The sequence below is a fragment of the Cynara cardunculus genome (assembly GCF_001531365.2).
Source record: "Cynara cardunculus var. scolymus isolate 2C chromosome LG 13, CcrdV1, whole genome shotgun sequence".
NCBI lineage: Eukaryota > Viridiplantae > Streptophyta > Magnoliopsida > Asterales > Asteraceae > Cynara > Cynara cardunculus.
In genome coordinates, this window is record NC_037540.1 from 27,230,517 (window position 1) to 27,238,635 (window position 8,119).

Here is an 8,119-nt window from a genome sequence, read left to right on the forward strand (position 1 = left end):
GTTTGTTGACCGAATTAATCATTGACCGGATTGTGGCTTTGACTTTTATGGTTGACCGGGTTGAAGTTTGATCGTATTACTCTTTGACCAAATTTGAGTTGATCGGACTTGTGTGTTGACTTTTGTTGACTTTGTGCATTGATCGTATTTGAATATTGATTGAATTTTGTGAAGTCTCAAGTGTCCGGAGATCAAATCCGGATATTCCTGTCCGTATCTCATACTTAGTGTTTGGAATCAAGTGTCTGAACTTCCAATCCGGATAAACTTGTCCGGATTCCCAATCCGGATTAGGTTGAGTGTGTGATATTTTTCTAAGTGTTGTATGTTTAAGAATTTTGTGTGTGATTTTTGAGATATTATTGGATGTTAATTCTTCAAATTAAATCTTGAACTACAGAGATCCTATATTACTTAAATCAGATAAAATGGGTTCAAGAGAAGCTATGGCAATTGGTACTGATACCAAGCCACCAGTTCTCTTAAGAGGTGACTACAACCAATTGGGAGACAGATTTCTAAACTTCATTGAACGTCTGAAGGATGGAGATTCAATCATGGAATCCTTAATGGAAGGTCCAGCTGTATTTTGGACAGAAACTCCTGCTATTCCCACAGAGAACAGACTAGCTCAAAGAATTATTAAAGAAAAGTCAAGATACACTGCAAAAGAAAAGGAAAGAACACATGTTGATGTATTATGTAAATCTAACATGATGCAGACACTTACCAATGACATTTATACCAGTATTGATAGCTATAAAGCTTCTGGTCACAGTATGTGGAAGCAAATCGAAAAAATAATGATGGGTTCCAAAGTGGGAACTCAGTTAAAGATTACAAACTGTATAACTGCTTATGAGGAGTTCAAGGCCAGAGAAGGAGAGAGCTTTGATGATGTGTATGATTGTTTGACCAGACTGTATGATCGAAGAAGATGTTTTGGAAGTGAGAGATCTGAAAAAGAAAAAGGAAAAAGGAAGTTAGTGATCCTTTGGCCTTTGTGACTGAGAAAAAGAATAAGAACAAGTCTTGCAAGCAAGTGAAAGAAGTCATCCAGACAAGTGAATCATCAAGTGAAAACAGTGACAGCTCTGATTCTGACTCTGAAATGAAGGAGATCAAACAAGCCATGGTGATGCTGATGAAAGCCTTTTAGAATAAGTTCTACAAGAAACCGCACTCGAACAATCAGAGATTTTCTTTTGGTTCTAAATATGATTTCAAGGATGAATTCAGAGAGAAGAAAAAGTATGAAGAAAAGAGGTACGAGAAGAAGTTTGAGAAGAAGCCAGAAGAAAAGAAAAAGTTTGTGAAAGGAGTGGCCGATGAAAACACTAAATGCTATAACTGTGGCAAGTTGGGGCATTTTGCTGTCAATTGTAGAAAGCCGATATCGAAAAACACCGACTACTACAAGAATAAATTCCTCCTATCCAAACAAAAAGATGCGGGAAAGGCATTAATGGCTGAAGATGATCACTGGCTCAATCTTACTGATGAGGATAAGGAGTCAGAAGTTGTGGCTCATATATGTCTGATGGCTAAAACAGAAACAGATTCTTCTGATGATTGTGAGGAGGAGAATGTTGATTCAAATGATGAGGTACCGGAAAACTCTTGCATGCAACAGATGCACAAGATGATGCTCAAACTTCAAGATTTTCAGCAAAAATTAAAATCTGAAAAAGAGCGTGTTAGTAATCTTTAAAAGAATTAAAATCGCAAAAAGAAAAATACATCAAACTATTTGATGAAAATGCTGAAAATTTTGATTGGGCGCAATCTTTGTTGTCTGAATCAAAATCATTTTACGAAAAATCAGACATCTTAAAAACTGAATTATCTGATTCTAAAGAAAAATATAAATCTTAATTTACAAATCAATGTTTTAAATGAAAAACTGAAGGTCCAAGAAGAAAAGTTATATAAGAGAGGGCAAACTGACCAAACGATTTTTCTAAACAAGCCGTCCAAAACAATATTTTTTAATCCTCGGTAAGAGTTAGGGTATGAAAATCCAAATTGCTTGGAAAAAGTGTTATATTTTTCTTCAACTCTTTACAAATTTGAATATCTTGATTGTAGGTCTGAGTTTCAAATTAAATTTACAAAATCTTCTAATGAAGTCGAAGAACAAGAAGATTTAAACAAAAAGAGAATGGACAAAATGCAAGTTCCATTGACTACTCAGAATTAAATGAAAGTTATAAAACACAAGTTCCTGCACTTTCAACTGATTATTTTCATAGTTACTTAAAAGCAGAACTTGAATTTAAACCACTGAAACAAAATTAAATACACCACCATTGATTTTGGAAAAACAAGTGGTTCAGTTAGACCGGCATACCACCAACAAGGACTAATCTGAAAGGACCCATTCTAAAATGGGTACCTAAACCCAATTGATTCACTATGCAGGTAAACCGGCATGTGTGGTTCTTAGACTTCAAATGTTCTAAGCACATGACTGGTAGAAAAGAGGTGTTAGCTATTTTTGTTGAATCATTTAGAGGAACGGTAAGATTTGGAAACGACTAATACGCGCCTATCCTTGGATACGGTGACGTAATTTCTGGGAACTTAATGATTAAGAAAGTGTCGTACGTCGAAGGACTTAGACATAATATTTTTAGTATAGGTCATTTTTGTGATAAAAATGTAGAAGTTTGTTTCAAAGCTAACCAGTGCAGTGTCTGTACTACTGATGGTAAAGAGCTACTCGCTGAAATCAGAAGATCAAACCTCTACGCAATTGACATATCCAATACACAAGTGGATACTGAAGTTTTCTTGATATCCAAGGCCTCCATGCAGCAAAACTTGTTGTGGCATCGGTGTCTCTCACATCTGAATTTCAAGAATTTGAACAAGTTGGTGTGTGACAACTTGGTAAAAGGAATTCCAGAGCTAAAGTTTCATAAAGATCATGTTTGCGGCACATGTGAATTGAGTAAACTCAAGAAAGCTTCACACAAGTCTAAGACATAGTTCATCACCGAACGTCTTCTTCATTTACTTCATATGGATCTTTGTGGTCCTATGAGAGTACAAAGTATCAATGGGAAGAAGTATGTGCTACTCCGTTGTTGATGAATATTCCAGATATACATGGGTTCATTTTCTGAGGTCAAAAGACGAAGCAGCTAAGACCATCATTTCTTCTTGAAGAATGTTTAAGTCAATCTGTAGTTGTCAGTTCAGAAAATCAGAATTGATAACGGAACTGAAATAAAAAACAAGACTCTTGGCTCATTCGTAGAATCTCATGGTATCTCACATACCTTCTCAGCAGCCCGGACACCGCAACAAAATGGTGTCATTGAACGCAAAAACAGAAATCTAGTGGAAGCGGCGTGTACTCTTTTAACGTTTTCAAGCTTCCTTTATTCCTTTGGGCTGAAGCAGTTGATATTGCATGTTTTACCCGAAACCGATCTCTCATTCATAAAAGGTTTGATAAAACTCCTTATTAGCTTATAAATAAAAGAATACCTAATATCATATTCTTCCGAGTATTTGGTTGCAGGTGTTTCATTCTTAATGACAGAGATGACAGAGGTAAGTTCGCGGCGAAGGATGATGAAGCTGTATTCATAGGGTACTTGAAAACATCTGCTGCATACAGGGTCTACAACAAAAAGACGAAAATTGTCAATGAGAGTGTTAACGTATCATTCGATGAAGTGGCTTCTAAACAAAACGGTTCAAGACCCAAACTAATAATTAATACTTCGTGGAATGCAGATATTAATGAGTCTTCTGATTCTAAACTTTCTGATCTAGATTCATTATTTGAAATTTTTTACGATGATTACTTTGACAATAAACCTGATAATTCTAATATTTTGTCCAAAAATGTTCAAACTGAACAACAGTTATCTGGTCCATCTGTTGATGTTCCAGTAACTGTAACTGAAGAACAGTCAGAAGATGTTGATGAAGAGATTGAAATGGAAACTCTTAATTGTCCAGTTTAGTGTGCAGAGGGCTCGAATGTTAATTTGCCAAAGGTTTCGATCGTTCAGGATGAAAATACCTTACCTCAGTCAGATATTCAGCCTAACTCAATTCTAAATAATGAACATTTACCTGAACCTGTTGTGAACAATTCCCCCAATACCTATACTGATCAAAATTCTGATCAAAGTTCATATATTCCCCTACCTCATAGCACCAAGTGGACCAGCGATCATCCAATAAATCAAATTATTGGTGATCCAACTGCTTCTATTCGTACTCGGTCTGCTTCTACAAATGAGTGTATTTACTCCACTTTCTTAAGCAATATTGAACCATCTAAGGTGTCTGAAGCCTTAGCAGATCCGGATTGGATAATAGCGATGCAAGAGGAGCTGAATCAGTTCAAAGCGTTAAAAATCAGGAGATTGGTTCCACGTCCTCGAAATAAGACGATTTTTGGTACAAAGTGGGTTTTCAAGAATAAGAAAGCTGAAGACGGAGTTGTTGTCAGAAATAAGGCATGGCTTGTCGCTAAAGGATACAATCAACAAGAAGGTGTCGACTACGATGAAACTTTTACCCCGGTAGCACGGATTGAAGCTATAAGGATGTTCTTGGCGTACGCTGCACACAAAAATTTTACGCTTTAACAGATGGATGTCAAGACTGCATTCGTCTATGGTCTTCTCAAAGAAGAAGTCTACGTTGCTCAACCGGAAGTTTTTGTTGATGAGTCATAGCCTGGCCATGTATATATCCTTGACAGAGCCTTATATGGTCTTAAACAAGCACCGAGAGCCTGGTACGATATTTTATCAGAATTCCTAGTAAAATCAGGTTTCTCGAAAGGTAACATCGATACAACTCTCTTCATTAAAAAGGAAAAGTCAGATATTATTTTGATACAAATTTATTTAGATGATATAATATTTGGATTTACGAACCCTAAATACTGCAAAAAACTTTTCTACTTTAATGGTTTCTTGTTTTAAAATGAGCATGATGGGTGAGATGAACTTCTTTTTAGGACTTCAAGTCAAACAATTATCTTCAGAAATTTTTATCTGTCAAACAAAATATATATTTGATATCCTGAATAAATTTAATTTGAAAAATTGTTCATTTATTAAAACACCTATGGCTCCTGGTTCAAAACTAAATGTTGATCCATCTAGAAAAGATGTAGATCAGAAAACATATAGAGTCATGATTGGTTCTTTAATGTATTTAACGTCTTGTAGACCGAATATTATGTTTTCAACACATTTTTGTGCCAGATATCAGGCTAATCCAAAGGAGTCCCACTTAAGTGTTGTTAAGCGTATTTTTCGTTATTTGAAAGGGACTGCCAATCTTGGACTCTAGTATCCAAAGGGTACTAGTTTTGAACTAACAACATACTCAGATGCAGATTATGCAGCGTGTATGTTGGACAGGAAGAGTACTTCGGGTCATGTACAATTTTTGAGAGACAAACTTGTAAGCTGGGCTTCTAAGAAGCAAAACTGTGTATCCATATTCACCGCGGAAGCAGAATACGTAGCTGCTGCTAGCAGCTGTTCTCAATTGCTTTGGATGCAGACACAGCTCAGAGATTACGGTTTTTATTTTAATAAAATTCCCATTTATTGTGATTCGAGAAGCGCTATTGCTATATCCTATAATCCTGTTCAACACACTAAAACCAAACATATAGATATCCGGTATCACTTTATTAAAGATCATGTTGAAAAGGGAACTATTGAATTATATTTTCTAAATACATAATTTCAACTAGATGACTTATTTACGAAAGCTTTAGATGAAAAATGCTTCAGCTTTTTAGTATCTAAGTTAGGAATGTTGAATTTGAAAATTTGAATTTTTCTTAAAAACTGTTCAATTATTGAACTGAGTTTAAGTCAAATACATTTTTTTAAAATATATGTATTTGTCAATATAAATCAGTATTTCAACTTTTTTTTTAATGTGATTGCAAATATTTTAATAGTGGAATCTATATCTGAGGGGGAGTGTTGAATTTTGTTCTTAATTTTTTCATTCATTTTTCGATGAGGATTTAACATATCTGTATGATGCTAACTGTTTCATTTTTTCTTACAGGTACTGTTAAAAAATATCTAATTTTTTTAAGATTGTGAGTTTAAAAGGATAAGTGTTTGTCTGATTTAGTCTAATACGGACAACATTTTGTCCGATAAAGACTTTATCCGATTTACTTGACTTGTGTTGTGTGTGAGTAGAATCCGGACAACTCCTTGTCCGATTTATCTCAATCCGGACATCTCTTTGTTCGGATTAGAAGGTGAAGAGTTTTCTTATCCTATATAAATGGATGTCCGATTTACTTTTCACTCTTTACTGTTTTACCCTTCACATCGCATACGCTCTCGAGTTCACTATTCATCATCGTCTCTGGATAATCAATCGACTGTTCTTCATCGTCATCTATTCTTCTTGAATCATTGAATGAATTCTTTAAATTATTTCATTGATCATAAAAGGTTTGAATCCTTAATCGTTGTATTGGACTTAATCGACTCATTTAAATGAACTGTCATAATGTTTAAACAAACTTGAATATGATAAATATGGTATAAGATCTCTAAAATCTAATTTGTGCTAAGTTGAATCTAAGAATAGTTTGGTTATTGGATTTGTATCCGGTTTAGGTTATTTGATCTTAATGATTGAACTTCTTAATAACCGGATTAGAATGGTTTTAGTTTGTTTAACGATCTTTAATTTTTTTTGACCGGATTTGTCATAGGAGATGGTGGCCGGAGTTGACTCCGGTTATCATTGTCCGGTTTAGGAATGACTTGGTTGTTTTTGTTTTGACCGGATTACAAATTCGGACGATAATTTTTTTTTTATTTTCTTTTCTTTCTTTTGTTAGTTTAGTTAATTTTTTTTAAATATTTTGTTAGTTTAGAATTTTTTTTCCTTTTCTCTTTCTTTATTAGTTTAGATTTTTTTTAAAAGTCTTTTTTTTTTGTTATCTAATGTTAGGTTTTGTGTCTGGTTTTGATAGTCTGTGAAAGATTTAATCATTTGCGGATCTAACATCTTTCTTTCTTACAGGAAAATGGCTGACGAACCATAATAATCTGACGAGGAAACCCACATTCCCTTAGTTAGATCAGACAATTTAAAGCAACCACCCCAGTCAACAAATATCCCAAGCCCAGATGAATCTATCTTTCCTTAGTATCTTTACCTAGATATTAAACCAAATAACCACCACTTCAACTTTGAAATGCCTTGTGAATACTGAATAATTCTCGAAATACTAAGAGAACACCCAATAGCTTATGCCCTTTCAGCTACTGCGGAAGTTCCGATGGTCTACCTACAACATTTCTGGAACACTCTCACATTGTCGAAGGAAGGAGACCTATATTTCTTTGAAGGGAATGTAGACGACTACATGAGTCATCTTACTTTAAAAAGGCTGCGAAGAATCCTCAGATTGCCAAGTCCAACTGCCTCTGGATTTGAAGAATTCATAACTGACGAAGAGCTTTGCCGAGACATCAGACGATTAGGATACTCGCAAGAGTTAACTAATCTGTCACAATTCAGAAGACGATTTCTACCTTCGATATGGCCCCTACTATTTTCTATACTCAACCGGTGTTTAACTTCAAAAACTGGCGGGATCGACACTTGCAGCAGTTCATTTCTAAAATTCTTCCATGGGATCGTCTTCAATCGACGTTATCATTATGCACTTGTAATCTGGAACGAATTGACGGAGTTGGTCAACGCTAAACGATTTCCTTCAAAAGCTAGAAAACTTGTACCTTTTTAGTGATTTCTTCAACTTATTATTAAAGCAATAATGAGCGCAAACGCAAAAATCCCAGCCAGAGAAGGCAGTGATATTGGCTTGTCATTTGAAATGCAATGAATAAGAGCTCATACCAAAGTTGAAGATATCGAATCTATAATGGCAATTCTAGTTGAGTTGTTTGCCTACGCGGATCATAATGCTCATTGTGTGATAGAATATAGGAGAGTTATAGATCCTATAGTTCATCCAGAATCGGTTGAACTTGCCCCGGGATCCACCCATGTCTTAGCTGAGAGAGAAGGTCTAGACTTAGACAAGAGAGTTCAGGTACAAGGGGTACCTGAACAGGGTATTGAGCAA